Below are 24,864 nucleotides of genomic sequence, written 5' to 3'. Positions count from 1 at the left end.
TTGATTCTGTATTCTTCTGATTAATACAAAGAGGCTTGAGGGGTTTTTTCCAGTTGGGTTGCCCTAGAAATCACTATGTATTTGTGGTTTTTCTAATTACATGTCTATGCATATTGTTCTAGATTGTGAATTTCATTCTGCAGATTAGTAGAGTAGAATTGTGTCTCATGATTTTAGATTAAATTTCTTGAGCAGTAGCAATTCTATAAAATTTCTACAACTTGCAAAGCCCAAGTATGGTGAAGATGAAAGTATTAAAAAATCGTTATCACTACAACAGTAGGAGGAACAAAAACTATAAAGGCAACCATTAAAATTCTTGAATCTTTTCCAATGGTGGAATAGAAATGAAATAACATGAAAATATTGTTTTTGATCTTACGGAGGTCAACATAAAAGTTTAGTTAGAAGTATCCAGGGTACAAGTATATGTAGAAGAAATCGAATAAAGAAAACAAGGACATAGTGAAGAAGAATACCGAAGGAAAGTTGAAATTGAAGAACACAAAAGGCTTGTAGAATATAAAGTTTGGAGAAAAAAGGAAAAAAATAAGGCTTACACAACATAGAGTTGAGAACAACGTGCACCAGCATGGAGAAGTAAAATAAGTTTTTGAATTGATACAAGTATTGCAAGGCTATATGACACTTAGTTTGATAGGAAGTAGTGATTGTAATTAAGGGGGAGTGTTAGAGATCATTTCTCCCAATTAGCTCATAGTTTTGTTAGTTTAAGTTGAGTCTAAATCTAGGAACAATTAGTCATGCACGTGTGAGCTAATATTATCACATCTATTGTTATCAGTTTTAAGTCTATTTGGTCATATAACTTCAAGAAATTAATGGAATAAATTAGAGTCTTTTGTCTATTGAAAATGGTGTATTATAATTTCATGAAGCGAAAAATTTTCATCTCAACATTACTTACTTTATAATTTTCCCACATCATAAATCAATTTTGATCGAGGAATTATCAACTTAATTGAAAACAAAAACTCTAATAAAAAACCTCAACAACTCTTACAATAAATTTTACGATCAATAAATCTAGAACGTACAATTTCATCAAACAAATAATTTCTACCAATTTGAAAATCACGAATTTATCCTTGAATGATCTTGTCCATTTTCCCACTTCTTAAATGAAATACAAATGATTCAGTTATCCTACTACTTTGAGCAAGTAATAGTGATTCATGTTTGTTTCACCTTGATTTGATAAGGTCATGGCAATGTCTTCTATCCTTGATTAATAGATACATGGTTTTGGTGCAATTACTCATTAGAGAGGTTATCTGCAGCTTCAAGATTGCATCTGAGTGGGAGAAAAATTGGCTCTTTTGGTAAATGAACCTCCCAAAGAACCAATTTGTATTAAATATGAACTGTAAGAAATCCCATATCATTACGTTAGATATTTCCAATACGAATTCTAGTTAATGGAAGTTCGTGATGATTCCTAAGGGAAGTTCAAAATTGGTTTTCACCGATCTCATGCATGATAAGACAGAGATGACAACGAAAAGTAGTTATTGGTCTGCTTGCTGGTAGAATTTTCATTTTGTTTTCAAGTATAGTTGGAATCATATCTACTATTCAATTTGGATTGACTTAGGTATTTACATTTGTAAACGAAATTGCCAAGGAAGAACCAATATAGCACTTGAAGCTGACAGTTTTTGGTTCCCAACAAATGTGTATAATGTTGAGAAAAGGTTGGCTGTCTGTGGTTGGGATTTATTTCGAGACAAATAAATAATCATAATTTTTACAAAGAGAGAGATTAGACTAGTTATGGTGACTGCAACTATGCCATGAACTTCAATATATATCTAACAATTCTTTTACCCAAAAAATGAGTAGCCAAACCTTCATCACACTGTAAAGTATTTTGCTTTCTCTTTATTTACCCATTTACTTGACAGTAATGCACTTGCACTTGATTTACGCAAGTACTTCATAGTAATCCACTTAATGTCGTAAAGGTTGCTGAATTGATTCCTCTTTGTTTTTATTCGAGTTCCATTACTGCATGTACTACACTTACTACCCAAGGATATACCTTTGTGATATGTAATATTTCCATCTCACTTAAACCCCATGTACTTCGACATGAAATATATCATTGTTTATCAAAGGATTTCATTTATTGAAAAATTAAAATTAGAATCATCTGTTAAAGAATATTTGTAGCGAGTGCAGTCTTAACCAAATAATACCAAGAGGATCTCCATTCGCAGACATGAAAACTATTCTCATCTTGTGGAAAGAGGTATTTTAAATGTAAATCCTCATATCATGTGTTTTAATTATTTATATTAACTAATTATATAGATAACATCAAATGTAATGCTGGAAAGGAAGCGGAGGAAAGGTACAAAATTACACACACACAATAAAACGAGTTGCAACTCTTCTATTGATCACACAAAATTAATGATTATAATGAACCCGATGAGGGGTATTTAACCTTTCTGGACTAGGAACTCACTTAAAATAACTTTGGCATGCACGCACACTCTAAATTCAACTTTACCCAAAATATGACTTAACTCAAACTCACTCAACTTGACTCAGTTAACTGCCTCTCTAATTTTAGATAACTCTCCATGCAAGAGTAATTAAAAATATTTAACACTCCCCCTTCATTATGACTGCTAAACTAAGACATGACTTATGACAAGTCAAACATGCCTATTGGTCTACGTCTCAGCTAGGCTTACAACACCTTAGTTTCCTCTATGAAACTCAAAATTTTCCTCTATGAAACTCAAATACATATTTTGCTAATGGCTTAGTGAATATACCAGCCAATTGATCACTCGATTTACAAGGCTTCAAGTAGAGTTCTCCATTTTTCACAAGGTCTCTAATAAAATGGTATCTTGTATGAATATGCTTTCTCTTTTGATGAAACACACTATTCTTGGATAATGCAATGGTTGAGGTGTTGTCACAATATATTGTTGTTGATCCTTGTTTTTTTTGCTTGAGTCCATCCAAAACGCTTCTTAACCACACTACTTGACACGATGTTGATGTTGCTGCTACATATTATAGTTCTGTTGACGAAAGTGTCAAAATAGGTTGCTTCTTAGATGCCCATGAAATCACACCTGAACTAAGATGGAACACATAACCAAAATTTCTCTTCCTATCATCCAAACTTCCTGCAAAATCACTATTTGTATATCCAATAAAATCATTCTTCTTTGTGTTTGCATACATTATGCCACTATGTGTAGTTCCTACTCTGTATCTCAGAATTATTTTTCCTGCTCTCCAATGTGAGTCTTTTGGAGTCTCCATAAATCTAGAAATCAATCTAACTCCTTGCATAATATCTGGTCTTGCAGCTGTGAGATACAAGAGGCTTCCAACTAATCTTTTGAATATATTTTGATTGAAATATGATCCTTCATCATCCTTTCTTAAATTTGTACCTATCGTGACTGGTGTAGGGGAAGGTTTACAATTTTCCATCTTAAACCTTTTCAACAAATATTTAGCATACTTATTTTGAAAAATAAAAATTCCTTTCACAGATTTCTCAACTTTTATGCCAAAAAAATATTTCATAAGACCAAGATCTATCATCTCAAATTCTTCTTCATGGTTGCTTTAAATTCATCCAATTCAAGATCACCTGTATAAATAAAGTCATCCACATATAAAGAAACAATCAAAATTTGTCCATGATCATTTACCTTTGTGTACAAGGTAGACTCAATGCTCCTTCTGCAAAATCCATTCTTGATCATGTAACTGTCAATTCTGCTATAACGGGCTTTGGTGATTGCTTGGATCCATATAACATTTTCTTCAACCTGTAAAATTTATCTTCTTGTCCCTCAACTTCATAACCTGGAGGTTGTTACACATACATTTATTCTTCTAAAATTCCATTCAAAAAGGATGATTTCACATCTATCTAACACACTTTCCACTTATTCTAAGATGTTGTGGCTAAGACTGCTCTTACAATATCCAATCTGGCTAATTGAGCAAATGTTTCTCCAAAGTCTATTCCCGATTGCTACGAGAACCCTTTTGCTATAAGTATTTCTTTAAATCTATCAATTTCTCCTTTCTCATTCAACTTTGTCTTATACACCCATTTTACACCAATGAGACTTTTCTCCTTTGACAAATCAACCAAATCCCATGTATCATTCTTTTCAATAGTTTCAATTTCTTCATCCATGGCTTGCACCCAATTTTCATCTCTAATAGCTTCTTAAAACGATGAAGGTTGGAAAGAAAACAATGAAAAATTTAAACCAACTTCCAAATCATCATAAATATCTTTCAGACTTCTCATTTTTCTCTTGTCATTGCTTGATTCATCACCTGATTGATTGCTGGGAGAATTCTGATCTCTTTATCTGCTTGAAGATCCATTTTATTAAAAAAATCTTGGATTCCTTACTAGTGTGACTTTGTTTGATGTTTTCTCCTGTGATCCATGATGCGCAGTTTCTGCTACATCATCCTCTTCGTTCTCTTACATCAACTATTTTGTCTACAATCCCATCCCATGAATCGTGTTCTTTGAACACAACATCTCTGTTGAATATGGTCTTCTTGGTGATAGGGTTATAATATTTGTAAGTTTTTGATTGCTCACTATAACCAATAAATATGCATTTTTCACTTTATCATCCAACTTGCCTCTTAGCTCTTTAGGCACATGTACATAATATACACATCCAAACATTCGAAGATGATATAAATTGCAAGAAATAACTAACCATGCTTCTTTTGGTACTTTGTTCATCATGCTCTTTGTGGGGGATCTATTTATCACATATACATCACATGCATCTGCTTCTACCCAATACTCATTAGACATGTTTCTTCCTTTCAACATAATCCTTGCCATATTTATAATGGTTCTATTCTTTCAGTTCACTACACCATTCTGTTGTGGTGTGTATTTGGTTGTAAATTGCCTTCTAATTCCATATTGTTTTCAATAAGCATGGAATGCCTTTGATTCATATTCACCACCTTGATTTGATCTCAATACCTTGATCTGACACTCACGCTGGTTCTCTGCTAAGGATTTGAATTCTTTGAAATTTGCAAAAGTTTTAAACTTTTTCTTTAGGAAATAAACTCATGTCTTTCTACTAAAATCATCGATGAAATTGAGGAAGTGACAACTTCCACCAATCGACTGCATCCTCATAGGTCCACACAAGTATGCAACTCCCTTTGGAAAAATTTCACGATGTTGCTTTCCCAAGATGCAACACTCAAAAGTAATAGAAGGTTCCTTGATGGGAGGTAATCCTCTAACCATCTATTTCTACTGCAACAATCTCAAACTAAAGAAATGCAATTTTCCAAATTGAAAGTGCCATAACCAATAATCATTAGAACATGCAACTGTAAAAGAACTTACCTGATCACTGTAATTCATGATTAGAGGAAAGAGTATGTTCCTCGTCATCTGCACCTTTTCTATCAACTAATTGCTTGGAGGCTTATCATATATAACACACTCTTGTCCCTAAAAAGAAACCTTGTATCATTTCTGTATTAACTGACGAACACCTATCAAATTATGTTTGAGACCAGGAACATAATATACCTCCTAAATTGTCTTCGAGTCCCCCTAGTTGGTCATGATGTTGACCACTCCTTTTCCATCTACATCCACAGTCTTGTCAGTGCCCAACTTTACCTCTATCTTCACAAACTAGTCCATATTTGCAACCAAATTCTTGTTGCCTGTCATGTGGTCACTACAACCACTATCTAATAGCCACACATTATCAGAAGGTTCATGCATGGTATGACAAGCTAGGAACATGGAGTCAATATTCTCTATTGTTACATTAGCTCTCTGCATTCCTTGATTAGCTATGTTCTTCCTGCAATCATGGGTATAGTGACCAAATTTATTGCAATAATAACATCTTACCTTTGATTTGTCGACTCTTTGATTATTTTTGGAGCTTTTGTTATTGCTTCCACTTTCATGTTCTTGCTCTTCTTTATCATCTCATAGAGTACCATGTCTTCCGCCTTGTCCTCTACCTCGACCTATGTCTATTGAAATAGAAACCTGACTTTGGAAAGCGGTTTCTAAAGTGGAAACCTTATTTTTGTCTATCCTTGCCTCATGGGATAGAAGTGACCCCATCAATTCATCAATTGTTATTGTTTCCAAATCCTTGGCTTCTTCTATGGCTGCTACTACAACGCCAAATTTGGTAGACAAAGACCTGATGACCTTCTCAACCATCTTTTGATATTCTATTTCATCACCATAAATTTTTGACTAGTTTATGACAATCAAAACTTGATTCATAAAAGAATGGATATCCTCTTTTTCCTTCATCTGAAAATTTTCAAAATCTCTTCTAGTATTCTGCAACTTAACAATATTGACTTTGACCATACCTTTATATTTTGTCGCCAAAGTCTCCCATGCTATCTTTGCTGAAGACATGATCATAATTTTCTAGAGCACTGCTCGATCCACTCCTTGCTGGATAAGCTGGAACGTTTGCACATTCTTCTTTTTGTCTTTCTTGCATTGTTCCCTCTTTGCATTAGTGAGGGCTAGTTTTTCTGCTTCATCTTTAGGTTCGGGAAATCCATTCATGATATAATCCCAAATATCATGAGCCTTTAATGTGGTCTCCATCTTAATGACCCACACATCACAATCCTTTCATGTAAATAGTGAAAACTGTGACTAGAAATTCGATTAAACTATCTTTCTTAAAAAAATACTCTTGAAATAATAAAACTTTCTGTTACTAAATAACTTTATAAACACTTTTCAAAAATCTTAAAAACAAATTTTTACCGCAACTTATAAATAAACTCTCTTTTAATAACCCCAAATCCCTGGAATTTTTTTTTTTTCAAAAGCACTTAAAAAAAACCCTTATAATACCTTTTAACAAACCCCTTAATACTTTTAATATGGTAACAAAACGCTCCGAAAAAAGGTTGTTACGTATTTAAAAAGGATTTCAAAAAGCTTTAGTATCACTTAAAACAAAACATCGAGACCGTTTGACTTCCGAACCAAAAGTTTTTTAGAACTTTGATTATACGCGACCTTTGAAAGTTGTAAACGGGTGAGTGCACCTTTCAGACACAGGATTGCTGCGCTGTATTGGAGAGGTTTTGAATTTCGAAGTTTACCCTAAATCAACGCACGTTTTACACTTCTAATGTATGCTAGTCGCACCTTAATTGTGCGACAATTTTGTGATTTAAAAAAAAATCATTTGTTTTTTTTTCTTTTCGCTCCGTTGATGGAATGAATCTTGTATTCTTTTCTCAGTTCTGATATTAATTTATTGAAAAGTAAAGGAAAAACACAAAATTATAATTATATAATAATATAAGTTATTTTCTTATCTTTGATACCAATTTGTTGAAAAGGCAAAAGAAAAATACAAAATTACAATAACAGGAGTTGGGACTCTTCAACTGATCACACAAATTTAATGATTACAATGAACGAGTGAGAAATATTTAACCTTTCTCTACAAACAACTAACTTAAAATAACTTTGACATGCACACACTCTAAATTGATCTTTACCCAAAATATGATTTAACTTGACTTCATTAACTTCACTCAATTTGACTCTCCAATTTTAAATAACTTTAGATGCCTCAATAATTAACCATCTTTAATATGTAAATTTAAACTTTGCCAAGAAATATTGAATTGTGCATGCTACAGGAAAGGAGACCGATCAAAGAGCGCACACTGCTGCAGAAATTGAATTGATTAATTAAAAAAATGTCATATGAATGACTTACGGTATTTCGGCATATAGTGTTAATAAAACATGATATTGGAGCTTAGTATTATAACAAACCTTATTTACAAGCAAAGTATGTCCATAATGGTCCCAATAATCTCCATAATTAAGAATCTTGTTATATGTTTTTTTTTTCAATACATATATATGTTTAACTCATATATTAACTTAATAATAATAATTTAAAATGAAGTGAATAAGCCTAGAAGCTCATTCTACAACCCAGTATGATGTGTAACCTTGTCTGTACGTCATCAAAGTTGAAATTTTGCTCATATCCCCCAAATTGAAATTTTAAAAAAATAAAATAAAAAAATAACTATATAAAACACCCTCTAGCTCATATTACATATGTATTTAAGATGGATCTATACTAATAATTTAATCAAGTTTATTGTTATTGTTGTTTTTATTATAATAATATGAAATATATTATGAAATAAGTGTTTTGATACCAATCTATATTTATTAACTATTTAATTTATATGAACACCATTTTATTTAATTTATGAATATCATGTTTGTATATCAACCTCTAATCAGGTCCCTTTTTACTAGCTGAAATCTGAACTTAGGACTATACTATTTTTGTATTTTTTTGGTGAGATGACATATTTGGTGAGATGACATTGTGTTAGATGGCAAATTTTTATTGTAATTTTTGATTTTTTTTTTTTTTTTTTTTTAATTTCGTGAAAGTTTGAAATACTATTTTTATTAAGATGATGATGTTCCATTTAAATGTACAAATAAATTTAATTGTATAAAGACTCAATAATTTTAAAATACAATTTTTTTATTTTATAAATATAATTAAAAAAAATTTTAAATACTTAACCATCTGAAATTACAATTGTTCATATTTATAATGAAATTTTAAACAAACTATATATCTATAACTATTAAACACTCTTGATTATCAAACGTTACATTATTAGAAAAAAATATTCCAAATTATTAAATGTAACTAATTCTTGTATTTTTATTTTCTAAAACATGGGAATTTTAAAATCCCAATTCTAAAACACGTAACATACAATAGAGTCTTGTGAAATTTCAAACCCAGAATTTCGTATTAAAAAAACAGCTAAATTGAAATATTACACGCTTTTACAAAGAATCTGTTATGCACTTCTATATGTCGCCGTCCACGATAAAAGAAATGACTAGAGATGGTTTTAAATGTGATGGCGTGACCTTGATTTATAAGTCATGTACAACCCAACGGATACAATCACCACGGTGGATGCTATCAACACCCCGCGCCTAGAAAACGTTGATCTACAGGAAGCTGGAAACGGAATTTGTATCAGGTCTGGAAATTTGTCACTTCGCCAGGTTGAACACTTATCATCATCCTTCTTTTCTTCCTGTTTGTGACGAATGTATCTTTTTACAATACGTCCAACACCATCTCCATTTTCTTCCTTCCCAACAACATCATCATCTTTTTCTGCTGCCTTTCCCTCATCTGCACTACTGGTCTCTTCTTTCTTTTCTTGTATAGGACCTCTGATCTCTGGCGGTACTCCCGGCTTCGGCCCTCCATCTTCTTGCAGCTGCGGCCCTCCATCTTCTTGCAGTTTCGGCCCTCCATGATCATCTTTTTCTGCTGCTTTTCCGTCATCTGCACTACCGGTCTCTTCTTGCTTTTCCTGTAGAGGACGTCTGATCTCCGGCGGTACTCCGGGCTTCGGTCGTCCATCTTCTTGCGGTTGCCTCTCGACCTCTGGCTTCGATTTCAATTGTATAGATTCAGGTCGCGGCGCAGAGGCCGGCTCTTCAGATACTGCCTGCGGATGAGTTGATGTTGGTAGCTCGCCAACGAACTCTTCGGCCTGCTGAGGCGCTTCTGGCGTTTTTTTCTTGCAGCAATTCGTTTGATTTTTCCGCAGCTACAGTGAGTTTTTCTTTATCTTCACCCTGTCGAATCGCCTCTGGATGTCTTGCGCTCTGATCGTCCTGTGCAGGTGCAGCGCTCTCCTTCCTCAAATCTTGTTGCCCCGCGGGACTCGATCTGTCGACATCCGACTGTAGGGATTGATCTGCTTTTCCACTGCCAGGAAGCGTCTCTTGACTCTGTTGCTCAGAGACGTGAAGCAAAGGCAAGGAGACACGCAATTTTCCATCCCCAAACTTGGCAGTGATACCATCGAAGTTCAAATTCTGGGGGACGCCGATAACTTTTCTGAACCTCTGCCCCCCTCTCTGCACTTTCTCCGATTTCCCTCCCACTTTCGTCCTTTCTTTCGCGCTACGTTCTCCGCTGATGACAAGATTCCTTCCGTTATTAACCTGCACTTTCAGATCTTCCCTTTTATAACCTGCACAGATAAATCATGGAGTCAATTATCCCTAAAAGTACTGTAAAATTAAATACAGGCATTTCGAAATAAATAATTTCGAAAGGTATAACTATATGTTCAGGGAATCACCTGGGAGATCGATCTCTACAGTGTGAGCTTTAGGGGTCTCCTCCACGCGAACAGCGGGGTCGAACTCAGATTCCATCCCGTACCTTAATCTCCTCTCCTAACACACTACCGAACAGAAATTGGTATAACAAAAATCTCAATGCTGCAAATATTGTGCTGAGATTTACTAAAGAAAACCAGGGAGATAAATTGCTCTGTTTGGGGTGCGTGTATATATATTTATATAATCTCGTGATTTGGATTGCTTGTAGCTAGGCCTGTTGTTACTGTCGGCAATACTTTTCAACCTATCGTGAAAGTGTGTACAGAAGGGTAAGGTATCTTGATTAATGCGATAAAGAATTAAATATAATGCCGAGAATCAATGAAGGATTGGATGCCCCGATAGTTGTAGGGAGGGTTTGGCATATATGTAAATCTTACCGGAAGCATTGAAGAACCACTTTAGAAAGTGCTGATAATTCTCGCAAGCACACACTGCGATGTACTGTGATTTGAGGTTTCGTAGAATCGTCATCTATTAAACTCACAAGTATTACTGTTCGTTACTTTCCCTTTACGTGAAAGACGTGTCTCTGATCCTCAAGCAAGAGATCGATTTTCTTCCTCGTTTCGTAACTGCAAAGCCGTCCCCTCATATTTTACAAAATTAGCTATTACAGAGTTTTAAGTGCGTTGACAATTAAACAAAACTCAGATTGATGGGCCATGGGTTATTACACGTCATGTTTGTAATGTCTTAGAGTTGTGGAGCTTGTCTAGACATGTTTCTCACGTCTGTGAGGAGCAATTTGTTCGCGATGAGATGATTTGTTTGGTAAATATAGTTTAAAATTTTACAAAGGTGCTAAAATTTTTATTTGATATTAGGAAATACAAGTGATTCTGTTTTGAAATTCCAATTTTGATAGTTAAGGTTTCAAAGTCAGTCATCTCACCACAGTTGTCTTGAAATTTTAACCTCACCTCATTTGTTTTGAAATTCTAACCATAATAGTCAAAATTTCAAAATCAATCTCATCTCACCACACTAATTAGCGTCCAAAACCACACTAATTAGCGTCCAAAACAAACACAGACAGAGTGACTCTGTTTTGAAATTCCAACCTTGGTCATCAGGTTTCAATGTCAATCCATCTCACCACACTAGTTGGCATCCAATACCAAATCTAAGGTTGCATTAAATGTTGAGAAAACAACAGCTAAAAGTGCTGGAAAATGGCGGCACAGTTTACTGTACCTGTTAAAATATTACTTTTCCGGCTAATTGATGAAAGCTTAGATGACCAACACAAGAGTCTCAAGGTTGACTCTTTATTAAATTTAATGAAATCTAAAAGCTTTATAATAGCTTTATCTCGCAGTGGAAGAGTTGTTCGGAAAGTTATGGAAATTTTGGTTATATTTAGAGAAAATCTAGCAAAGATTTTTGTAAATCCAAGTTATAGTTGTTAAACTTCAAAATTTTAGTTGTCCTAGATGTTTTTGATGGTTTTGATGGTGCTGAATCGTTTTCTATCATAAAAACACGATTCAAACACTGTCTCTTCAAGTTTTTTTGAAAATTTTTCCGGCCACTTTTAGCCATCTTTTTGAAATTTTTTCCGGCCAATTTTAGCCATCCGAACAATTCCTTCGCCCTAACATTATCTAGAGTGTTTATCACTAGAAAAGAGGTTGACTCTTTTTTAAATTTAATGAAATCTAAAAGGTTTAGAAGGGCCCAATTATCTAGAGTGCTTATCACTTGTAAAGAGGTTCTCTTTCCTGGATTTAATGAAATCTAAATCTATTGTGTAATTTCACACTTACATATTTAATGAAATCTAAAAGCTTTACATTTATTAATTATTAGTAAAGATTGTCTCTACTTAGATTTAATGAAATCTAAAGGCTTTAGAATAGCATGTGTTTATTTATTATGAATAAATTAACTTTAGATAATTTTTGAAAAGTCCATCTAGAGTGTTTATTATTAATAGATTTAGTTTTAAATAGAATTTTTTGAAGTGTATATGTATTTATTTTTAAATTAATTGACGTATCAAAGTTTAATAGAAGTACATTATTTTTGTGGTTTGTTTATATAGTTTTTTTTGTGTTGTTTAGTTACACTACTATATAAATGGGTTTTTAAGACATTTATTAATATGAAATTGTTATTTTGTTTCAAAATGTTTATTTTGTCTCAACCATTACTATTATATATAGGGACAATTTAAGACTATTTTCTTAAGACATTTCTTTTTAAATTATTCAAAAGCAATTGGCTGGGGAATTTTAAGACATTTTTTAAAGACATTTTGTTTTTAAGACATTTCATCTTAATTACTCAAAAGAAACTTTTCATGGAAAAGTTTTGAGTGGGTTTCTCTTGTCTCTTCTAGCTTACATTGCATTGCATTACATTGTATTACAAGAGAGAACACAAAACTACCATGGGGGCCAATATAGGAGGGAATGTAGAGCAACGATGGGGGCAGGATGTTGCTTAATATTGTTCTACAAGATACTAAGGGCTTGGGTCTAAGTGGTCTAGGGTTTAGGGTTTTGAGTAGTTTTCACTGACAGTACGTGAGAGAAGGGAAAAACAACCATGGGGGTAGAGGTTGATCAGAGCTTTGACTACCCATCCCTTCTTACCCATACACGTAATGCAGGGTGGGCCATCATCACCATTATTCACAATAATATGGATGTGGGGCATGCAGATGGTGATGATGTTGTACACAACCTTGGATGTAGCAGCCGAGAGGCCCCACCATAAGAGGAAACTTTGCATCGAGCCACCCTTGAATGCTCTACAACATAACCATGACTATGCCCAGAGGAGGCCATGAGAAATAGCAACTCGAAGCTCTTAGGTCCCAACAATGTCTTGGTGGGAGACCACCTAAGCCTCCACGATCGCGTCCAGACACTATGTAGGGTTGTAAAGCTCAAGGAGGCCACGCTTGGTGTTAAGCACACCATGTACTCTAACTGCTGCACCTCCATCTTCACCTGCAATTATGTTCTTGACAACCTACACTTAGCAGGTCAGCACAATAATGTCGTTTCTATTTATAAATTTATCAAACTGGTTTTATATCGAATCTCGTTACATATATCATAGTTCTAAGCACTCATTGTGAGAGGCTGGACATGGGATCCTCATTTGATATGCTGAGAACCATATACCAGGCCGAGATGACGCCAAGTAAAGTGACTTTTAGTCATTTAATGAAGGCCCATTTTAGGCTCAGTAAGTATGAAGAGGTCATAAGGCATTTTAGGGAAATGTTAGAGAAATGTCATGGGGCTGATCTCCTACACATGTTATTACTATTATGGTTTTGTGAAGGGAGAAACAATCCAACAGGCAGAGGACTTGTACTTGGAGTTGAGGATACGAGGTTCTTCAAATGCCATGGTGCTACCAAGTTAACGAAGTTCCTTCTCATAAAGATTGATTTTGCATTTGAAAAATGATAAACATTTTAGGCTTCACCCTTTGTTGTTCGAACTTTTTAATTGGCTGCAACTATGATGGAAGAACTACATGTGACAAGATTTGTGAGAAAACGAATCTCAAAGGTTATCGGGTTTGTATAAGGAATTTGTAGATGAGTTAAAATATAACTATAACTTAGTTTTGCTTCTATGGTTGAAGTAATTTGTCTAATAAAATGAAATAATTTTCCAGATAAGGAAATAAAGGTTTTCCTAAGAGTTGGAGAGATGGTTGAGTTAGATGCTTGAAGAATTGAAATATTGGGATAGGGAGTGAGACTCATCCAGTGCCAAGTGTGCACACATCAGGCTCAGACAGAATTTTCTATCATGCGCAAAGTTGTAGTTCATTTCCAAGATTTCTGGAGAGGTATTTTTTTCTTGTCCATTTCAAAACCTTCAATATTTGTGCTTCTATGGTTTGAAATGGGCTACTTGTTCTTTTTTTCCAATATCTTTGTTTATTATTTATTTTGTTTTAGTTATCTTATGAATCACTAGAAGTTCATTTGTTTCTCATTCATTAACCTTTGTAGGCAAGGTTGCACTTAAGATTTATGAACACATGAAGAGGGTGGCTACTAGAATACAAATACAAAAGCATCGGAGTGGGCATCAAGCCAAGATAACCCATGTTAAACTTTGGTTGTTGGCTATTATTGTCCAAATAAGGTTTTGAGCAATGGATGCTCATAATGAATATCAATTTCAACTAGAAAGAAAAGGTGAAATTATTATTGAGGTTTGTCATTCTCCTGTAGTAGTTAGATGCTAGAAATTTGTAATTGAGGGTTTTTATTGAAAATTGAAATACAATTCATTTTACTTGAGAACACAATACAAGCTATATTAATACATGAAGGAAGTTGTGTATGACTATTCGAATGAAGGAGATAGGAGTTTGAGCTTTTTAAATTTATGTTTTTTTACTTGTTAGTTTTGAAAAGGGGTTCAATATGGCAAGGATAGAGTTGGAGGAACAATGAGATTACAAAATGTTAGAGAGATTGTCCATCTTTTATCACTCAAACTTAATATTTGGATAAGCGAATGATTAATGTCTTTTTAAGGCTAAATTTCATGCACAAAGAGCTCATGCGTCTTATAATATGAAGAAGAAAGTGACATTTGATTTATAGTGTCCCTAGAGATCAAGGGTTGTAAGGAAGGAGCTTAAAAAACCTAAGATGGTGAGCTTATTATCAAATCCTTTTCTATCTTGTCTCCTTTAAAAAATTGTATGTGAAGATTTCATCTTGTTTTGAATTTTCAGGCATAAATATTTCTATTTTGAACACATGCTTCAATTATTATCATATACATCTTTCTTTTTTATTCTATATATTAGTGTTATTTTATGTGGCAATGTTATCCAAAATTTGACAACCTTCAACTAGAAGACATCTCTAATGCTTGGAAAATGATATATTTATGTTTACCTTCATCTTACCATATAACATGCTTCCTTCTCACCATAATCATTTTTTCTTGTAGATAACAACTTTGCATCTCTGTCTATTCACTAAACAAATTATCGTAAGCCTAGTCACTACTACCCACAAGTTGACAACCTTGAATAAAAATAAACTAGGATTGATCTCAAGGGGCTAGCTTTAGTATTATATTAAACCAATTTGGACTTACAATACCTAACAATTCTATCAAAGGCTTTATGTGAGGCATCCATTTAAGGAGATCCTCAACAAAATATGGCATATTGAGGACAAGGATTAAAAAGGGATTCATGAGTTGAAATTATTTTGAGATCACAAAGTCTCTTACTATCCCAAGCTATTTCTTGATTGTTGATTTATTGAAGACTATGTTTGACAATGATAGTTTCCAAGCCTAGGGTTACAAATGCTCTCTGCATGCATTGTGGGGTCACTGAGACAATCTAACAACATTTTTAGAATGACGAGTGTTCTAGATCTTGTTAAGATCTTATGTGGACCTATTTTAATCATATTTTATGAAAGCATTTTTTGGAAGGATTCCCTATTAGGAATTTAGATGTTAGTGTATCATCTTGACTTCACTGCCTTGGGTAGGCCTCAACTATCATGATGGAGATACTTAAGCTTTTTCTTGAGGATATCTTATTGATTGATTTTCTTCATTGTACAACCATATATTTCTCATTACTTTTTCTTATAATTGATTGGAAGTGTTAGCAATATTTTCTTAACATTTTTTTAACGACAACTTTTCTTCGATGCTTTGTTTTGCACATATGCATTGCAGTCTTTTTTTTATTGGGAAACCATATTTTTGCACCAAGTATCGAACGAGTAAAACTCGTATTCCACTGGATAGAGGATTACTTCATGAATCCAATATGATCAAATCTGCCACCTAAGGATAAATACCACCTTAAGTCTACTAGGCTACAAAATGGTGTTGTAGAGAAATCTATAGAAGGGGAGCATTTTTTTTAGGCTCTTTGTAGCTCGATCAAGCACTTAAAACTCTCGATTGAAAATTTAAGGTAAAAATTCAAATAGCTCAATCGAGGGTTTAAGAAACCCTCGATCAAGCCCTTAACATGGTTAAACAATAGGTTGACTGCGCAATTTTTTTTAATTCCACGACCAAGTTGTATGGTGAGAAATCTAAAAACGATGGCTCGATCGAGGGAGCCTATAGCTCAATTTAGTATTAAGGCTCGATCGAGCCACCTATTTTAATTTTGAGCCATGGTTATATGGCGAGAAATTAAAAGGAAATGGCTCGATCAAGGGTTTGTTTTAATGCTCGATCGAGTAATGTTTAAGCCCTCAAATAACTCGATTGAGGGGTCAAATGTTGCTTTATTGAGATATTTTTTTCACCCATGATGTTCCCTTGCTTGAAAAAAACTGTAACCCAACTTCATGCATACACTCTTATGGCTTATTATACAATAATTATGAATATTACTCACTCTTAGGGTACACATATAGCGACTATGAAAGCAACTTAGATGATCAGAAAATCACATCAGGATTCACTTTTCACTTGGTAATAGATATGATCTCATAGGGATCGAAGAAACAACCCATTATTTCAATATCTTATGCAGAAGCAGAGTATGTAGCTTCCACTTCTGCAACTTGTCAAGCAATATGGATGAGAAGGCTATTGAATGATTTTTCACATGTTCAAAAGGAGCCAACTCCTATTTTTTGTGATAACAACTCCACCATTGCATTGTCCAAAAATCATGTGTTTCACAAAACGAGCAAACATATTGAAAAACTATTTCACTTCATTCGAGATTTTGTTAATGATCACTACAACATAGAAGGGGGGTTTAAGAAAATATTTAAGATCATTTATGGCTAAATTGCCTTAAGTTGAGACAAAAAAACTTGTGTATTTCCTTTAAGTGAGTGTCTCAAATTATTGTCTTAAAAAATTGTCTCTATAGAGACAATATATAACACAAGTACTATTGTCTCTTTTGAGACAATTTCATTTTTGTCTCTTTAGAGACAATAGTTGGGATTAAAGACATATTATATTTATAGAGACAATATTTCTTTAGTCCTAACTATTGTCTCTCTAGAGACAATAAAATTATATTTAAAAAGCAATACAATATCCCATATCTCTTTAGAGACAATATAAAACAATGAATCGAGAAAATTATCTTACCATTGAAATAAATCAATATAAAAAGTATTTAATTAGAAAAACTACAATATCATTGATTAATGCATATTAGGGACAATGGAATTGAACCACCAACCTCCTGCTTATAAGGAAGGTGCTCTTCGATTAAGATAACACCCTTTAAAGAATTATGTGAGGAGTTATGGATTCCAAAAATCACTTATGTGCATACCACTTCTAGAAATCAAATACCTCGATATTTTATTTATGATTGGGACAAACATGATAGACAGGTGTTGTGTGACCTTCAAATGTGTACATTTTATGACCTCTTTTTGCATCCCATATCTACAGAATATACAATAAATTCATTCAGTAAATGTTTAGGCTCAGGGAACATCCACGATATTACTTGAGGTCAAACTGAATATTTGTAATAACATTAAGTAATCATTGGGAACACATACATAATATAATAAAGTCAAAAATCATGTACCAAATTTACCTTAATGGTCATATCACCCCCCACAATTTACAACACATATATGTTCTTTCTTAAGGTACACAAAGGAAATGTCATTCACAGAACCAATATGTGCATTAATCTACAACATTGTATTAATATTGTCACTACAACCATGTATCACAAAAAGAAATTGCAACAAAATGAAACCCATTATTGAGCTTTAATATGGATCTGTAGTTGTTGCCTCAACTCGCTAGTCACAATATAGGAATATTTCTGTACAATATTCTTGGAAAATTCCACTCCTACAACTCAAGTGATGTCAATGAACAATATATCAGGTAATAGGAAAGTGAAACTAATTTGGTGACAAAGAACCAAGACAACGCTTTGTGGTGGGTTTATTTAATATGTTAATAATTATTATAACTAGATTGCATACATGAATTAAATAAAGAACATTTTTTATAACAATAATATTAATGATATAGTTTAAAGTTGCAACATTTCCTAATTTTTATTGACGTATCAAACCCTTTTTTTAATGGGTGACAAGAGACCCATCCTCACAACAATTTTTCTACTTACCCTATGAAGGTGTTCATACCCTACCTCTCTGAAATTGAGCTTATAACCTCCAAGGAGGAAACACATGCTTTTGATTGTTAGACACACTAAGAATGGGAATCAAAATAGGAGATTAAATTTTCCAAACTTAGAAAACTTCAATACACTTTCTTTTTATTCACTCAATTTCAAAATTTTCCACAGAAAAATGACAAACATGATGACTTGGTGCACAAGAAACATACCTAAGCCTTGACTCAAAGTAATTTAATCCTGCAATCATGTGCTAAGTTTGACTGTAGAACTCATGAACTATTGATGCTCAATATATACTAATGTATCCATGAACTGTCAATGTAAAATCAATCAATATGAAATTTGGAGTAGTTCATCTTGAGTGATAATAGGTACATTATAAATCCTTAAAAGCAAGTGAAAGCTACAATATGATTTGTAGATGACAAATGAAGACTAGTTAACATAGGAAATAAATAACACCAACACCAACAATAATAATAATCCATTATTAATGTCATAGACTAGCCAAACACCAAATTGACCTATGAAACCCCTTCATTTGTGGGACAAGGAACCCCCTTTGTATAGTGATTTCACTACTTAGTCTCCAGAGTTGTACATACCATACCCTACCCTTTGCTAGATTCAAATCTATGACCTCTAAGAAAGAAACACATGTTCTTAACCATTAGGCCCAACTATATTCAAAGATTCATCACAAGATTACCATTCTACCACTAGAACTCAAGCTGCGCTTTGGAAAAGAAATCACAAAATTAAATCATGTTGAACAATTATAAGGTTCTCATATCCTAACTGCAAGACAAAAAGTTTGAACAACATACCAATAAGCAGGTTCACACATTTGAGGATCATAGTAGCCATATTTAGGCTAGGCATTACTTTTTCCTATTTTATGAGACTGATTATTTGTATTTAATATGTCTTGTGAAAATATTCATCTCTCCCTGGAAACGCTAGACTGTTCACTATTATTACTGGCATTCTCAAACATGTCCTTGTCATCTTTTGTATTGTTATTTCTAGAATCAAAAGAATGGTCAATAATTTCTCCATCATCCAATTTAGAATAACTTCTATTAGCATTTTCTACCTTAGCAATATTGGAAGTTGGCTCTGATTTGATAAAGCTATGAGAAGTGGCTTTGAGGTCATTTTCTGTCATTTGGTCACCTTCTTCCATAACATCCACAAAATTTTTAATATCATCATCATTTTCCTCAGGCTCAAGCATTTCATTCCTGCAACAATCCATGTTAAACCAACATTTAATTGTTAATAAAAGAAAATAAGTGATCTATGATCATATCTTTCAGACCCACCAATTTCAAAACAAGGAAAAAATTACACATTCGATGATTTAAATGCAAAATATAATGACCAAACATGATTCCTCACTAAATAAGGTCTTGCTTTTAACACTTCAGACAATAGGAAGAGAGACATACACACAAATTGTGGGGGTTTTTGAAGTGAGACCTGCACAGTAAGATATAAACCTGTAAAAACCATGACCAATATTTCCAATTGCTAAATTGTTTCTAGCCAAAGACTAAGATATTAGTGTTGTCATACTTATTGAATGTAGATAATGCCGATTTGGTGAAATTTATGCACCCTCATATCAAATTAGAATAAAGAATTTAATTTCTACTAAAAGCACCAATAAATTGTTTATATTTCCAAATAAAAATTGTAAGAGTCTCAAATTTATTTATAATATCTATCCTGGCATAACCACAACCAAACTACACACCTGCAACAATTTTTTTGAAAATGTAGCAATACCCTTTGAGTTTATATCAGACTTCAATGCCTTGAACATAAGCCCTAGAAACATCTCTGTCTGAGCAAAAGACGGATCAAAATATTATCAACATATGATAACTAAAAATGTTGCTCACTTTGATTGCACTTTAGCAATAGGTAGCCAATATAGTTTTGGTCAAGGATATTCAAGATTTAAGACCATGATCCTCATTATTAGAACCTCAAGGTACATGATAAGGTTCTAATTTGCAATTTAAAATGTTGAAACAAAAGCTAGGTTCCATGTAAAGAAAGTGAAAAGATAATAAATTGGATCAGAAAAATCATCCTTGCATATTTCACAATTCTAACAATTGCTGCATTAAATGAGTATTTTGCATACAATTAACAATCAAGTAAAAACTGCAATCATTTCATGAGATACATCATATCATATTATGCACAGATTGAATAGAAAGGACAACTGCTTCCTAAAAATGGAACCATGAAGTTATTCATCATCAAATCATCATATGTTAGATAAAGTAAATTGATTATTACTAATAAATGACATTACTAAAAATTAGAGTGACATCCTCTCTTGATGGTCAGTCTGGAAAATACACCAAGCTTATTTATAGATTTGAAAAGCTTATTTGGTCAAAGTGGATTGGTGGAGATGTTTGCATTCTGCTATTGTCTGGTAAAATATTTGGAGTTCAACCTCTTCATCTTTTACAAGTTGTCTAATGACATGACATTAGATAAGATAAAATAAGACAATTTTATTATTGTCTCACAAATGACCACAAAAGTAAGGTCAATTGGACTAGAGAGTACAACTAGTGTTAATACAATGTGGTAGTGCGAGCACAACTCCTAGAAAATTCCATGTGCAAAGAAAGAAACAAACACAAGTATAAGATCAGATTAGAACATATGTATAAGACCATGACAAGGTACAATGATATAAAACACTCAGTTTGTATAAGACTAGAAGGTGGTCAACACAACCAAAGAACTTGTCTTAAATTCCCCTTTCGTTTAGTAGTGGAATCGAACTACCAAGCACCTACTTATAAGGCAGGTGCTCTTCCACTGAGATAACACTTGTTGATGGTGCTGGAAATATGTCAACTAAGTGGTCTCCCCGATGTGAAGTCCCAATTAGGCCTCACACCATTTGCACCATTTGGATTAGGAGCCCCATTCAGAATATCGGCTCAATTGCCATGTATTCTTATAGATTTTCCTTGGCTGTAACCATCGGTAAGAGAAGAATACTTGGTGCCTTCTAAAAGCAAGAAGGTATGAATGGTGATTGTTCGATTGTGGTGTGTCAAAGTTATTCTACTGTGGAGGGAGAGAGTAAAGCGAGCCTCTAGGAGAGATCTAATAGTACCACCCTATAAGAGACACAGATAATCAAGAAGGATTTGTCTAACATGTAGTGGAATAGTCCACCAAAGATGCGACAGTAATTAAATCAAATCAATAAAAAATATTTGTCTAATATCCTGCTAAATAGTCCACAATGATGGGACAACATATTCTCAATATGATAAGCACTAAAATAACCAAAATAGTTCAACTACTTTAGCGCTGATGGAAGAAAACATGAAATACAAACATTCGCATAATATTCTTACGAATTCATAATCCATGCATGAAGAATGTGTTGGCCTTGAAGGCTTCTATTATTAAGTAAAAGTTCCAAGACACATGTATACAATGAACCTTAATATCTCCAATAATGGAGAATTGGAGTCACTCCTTGCTCCTCAAAAGAACTAGATTGTCTCTCTAATGCCTTGCAAGAGGAGCCACGGTGAAAAGTCCTTTGCTCATACAATGAGGGTGTATATATAACCAAGAAGTGATGCTTCACCTTCCTTGTGACTCTTTGACTAACCTCATGACTATTTGAATTCCTATGAATTTTTTACTTTACATGACTCTTCATATTCTGAATGTGTCCTTTGGACTTCTAGTTTACAATACATTTTGAATAGGTAATTACATAATTCACAATAATAATGTGGCATATGATGACCATGGGGGCTTCACCAAGGGAGCAATACTATATCACGTGCATTCATATTGGGGGATATATATTGAGGAATAAATGACATAATATATTGAGCATATAATAGGGGATAAAGGGTTTTTATATTGATAGATATGAAAAATGGAGCTCCAAGTTAAGGTAAAAATATAAAGGGGTATAAAAAATGTTAATGAAAAAATGGATACCTACAATATCTAGTGAAAGTAGGGCTTTTTTAAATTGGGAAGGTGTATTGGGTATGTATTGGTAGGGGGTTAAATAATGTGATTTTTAGAGGTATTTTCCAATATGTAGTCAAATTAAGGGTATTTTTTAGTATGCCACGAATGCACATGCTATGTATGAGGTGCATTGAGTCAAGCCCCTATGATGATGACTCGTGACAAGACATTACATGACATTGATGACATGGATTGCATGGTGATGTGACAGTGCCAAGTTGTCCTTCTTGCTGCTTCTTTGTTTGTGTCTTTTTGAAAATATGGTACAATTTCTTCTTCTTCATCCTCCTTATGACTTGAAGATGAGGAGTCTTCCATGTGATCTTGATCTTGATCTTCTGTTATAGTTCAATGTTCCTTTGTCTTCTTACCTGATGATAATCTTATCTCTTTAGCTCCATACATGTCTTCTAGCATGTCCTCCTTGTCCATCTCCCTCTTCATCATCTCGCCATGGCATGATAAGGTACCCATTTATTCAATTCACTCATGAAGAGACGACATCAACCCAAAAAAAACCCTAGTCTAAGATTGTGCATATTGATCCATTAATTGAGTCGGAACCAAATGGAAAGCTAGGAAAGGGGCTCAGTGACTGTGCATTTATGCAGTTCAAGTAGTTAAGGGGAGCCTTGAGCCTTGAAACTACATAGTGTGCAGTTTAGGCTGGGATGAGGGAGAAAATGTTGCAATTCTGGAGATTAGTGTGACATCCTAAGGGGATGAGCACTGGGAGAGCACATTGTGCAGTTCTGGGAGACAAGGGAGACTAGGCGAGTGCAAAGTTACGTAATTCAGGAGCTCAAATATGAGCTTGAGGCTAGAGAATGTGCAATGTGCAGTTCAGGCCTGGCTAGAAGGGATGATTGCATAGTTTTGGACTTGAGCACTAAGGTTGTGAAATGCACAATTCTAGGATTGAGCACTGAGGTTGTGAAATGTGCTGTTGCAGGCTTGAGCACTGAGGTTACGAAATGTGTAGTTTTGGGCTTGAGCACTGAGGTTGCGAAGTGCGTAGTTCTGGGAGGTAGAGAATGCACATTACGAAGTTCCAAGAGACAAGGTCATTTCTTGAGGGCTGAAAATGTGCAATGCGTAGTTCAAGAGGGCTGCATGAGGTTAGGATGCCAGGAATTTTCAGAAATTTGGCTAAGTGTGTGACTGAAGCGACTATCGTGAATAGTGATATTCCTTGACTTTGATCACACACTTGAAACATTTTGACGACACCACAACATATTTCATCCAGAACATGTCAACAACATATTTTCCTCAATGCGACAACTTTGCGATGAGTTTACGACAAATGCGACAATAAGGTACACTTTGCAACGACTATGACGACACTTGTGCGACAATGCTTAAAACTTTGGGAATGTGTGCGACTGATGTTTACATGGTTAGACAAACTCATTCACACAAATATAACCCATTGAAACCACCAGAAGAAGCATACATACATTATATGACCACTAACATGCAAAAATACGACAATTGCTAAAGTGCGAATGATTATTGCAATATGTGAATCAACAGTGAAAGCAACACATGCCAGAGAAAATATAACATGAAAATGAAACTATTTAAATTGAAATAAAGCAAAAGAGTCAACTAAAAACATGAAAACGACGCTCGTAAAAACAAAGGTGCGTGGGGGTGACAATTTTCAAAACTCACTGAAACAAAAGTACAAACAAAACTAAAATGTGAGAAACTATCATTGTCAGTGCATATTGATTGTTGACATGGATTGGAAATCACACAGGAGCAATCTTAATGGAATGTGATATGCTTGTCCAAGGTTTCCTAAAAGAATGCGCTCATGCACTTGTTAAAGACTGAGCATGCGTGAGCAAGTGACTTCGACACTTCCAGTACAAGAAAGAAGTGACTACGAAACAACTAATCACAAGATCCACAGTAGGTTCCAAATTTGAGTGTACGCAAAACTTTGGAGGGTGTTTGTCGCAGTGAAAACACTTGGCGATACACTAGTCGAACTCCATCTTCTCTTCCTTGGTCAATTATTTCGTGCAAGGTCTAGTTATTTAGGAAGTATTGATTCATTTTTCAAATCATCATTGCTTCCCCACTTACCCTGTGCATAAACATAGGCCTATTCATTCCCTTACTTGGTTAAACACAAACATAAGACCGGTGATCACATGATGTTTTGAATCGAGATAGGGTAATGAAGTTCATGAGCTTTAGATTTTCGGAGTATAGTTTTTTCATCTCTGGTGTTTCTCCACTACCAGATGGATTGGAAAGTACCTTGGCGAAGACACTTCAAGAACACAAACATTGCTCCACTACCAATGGTCTTGGACAGTACCCCAACAAAATTTCTTGCTTCACCTCTCTACGTAGGGAGCCTTTCTCTTCTTTCACCTTTATTTATTTATTTATATAGGAATGTGCATAGGCACTTATTT

The 24,864-nt window shown here is 34.2% G+C and overlaps 1 pseudogene across 1 annotated transcript; it reads right to left on the bottom strand.

The window, feature by feature from the left end:
* Window positions 1-8,849: 8,849 nt before the first annotated feature.
* LOC149204288 (uncharacterized) lies at window positions 8,850-10,413 on the bottom strand (annotated as a pseudogene). The gene is made up of 2 exons (XR_016251761.1): window positions 10,234-10,413; window positions 8,850-10,122 (listed from the first exon to the last, which is right to left on the bottom strand). The product of XR_016251761.1 is annotated as an uncharacterized LOC149204288 (transcript).
* Between the last annotated feature and the right edge of the window lie 14,451 nt (window positions 10,414-24,864).

This window comes from Pinus tabuliformis, chromosome 1_2, assembly GCF_031772625.1.
Source record: "Pinus tabuliformis cultivar Carrire ecotype Pingquan chromosome 1_2, CPIR1, whole genome shotgun sequence".
NCBI classification, from domain to species: domain Eukaryota; kingdom Viridiplantae; phylum Streptophyta; class Pinopsida; order Pinales; family Pinaceae; genus Pinus; species Pinus tabuliformis.
The sequence above is the reverse complement of the archived record's forward strand: the minus strand, read 5'-3'. Positions and strand labels throughout refer to the sequence as shown.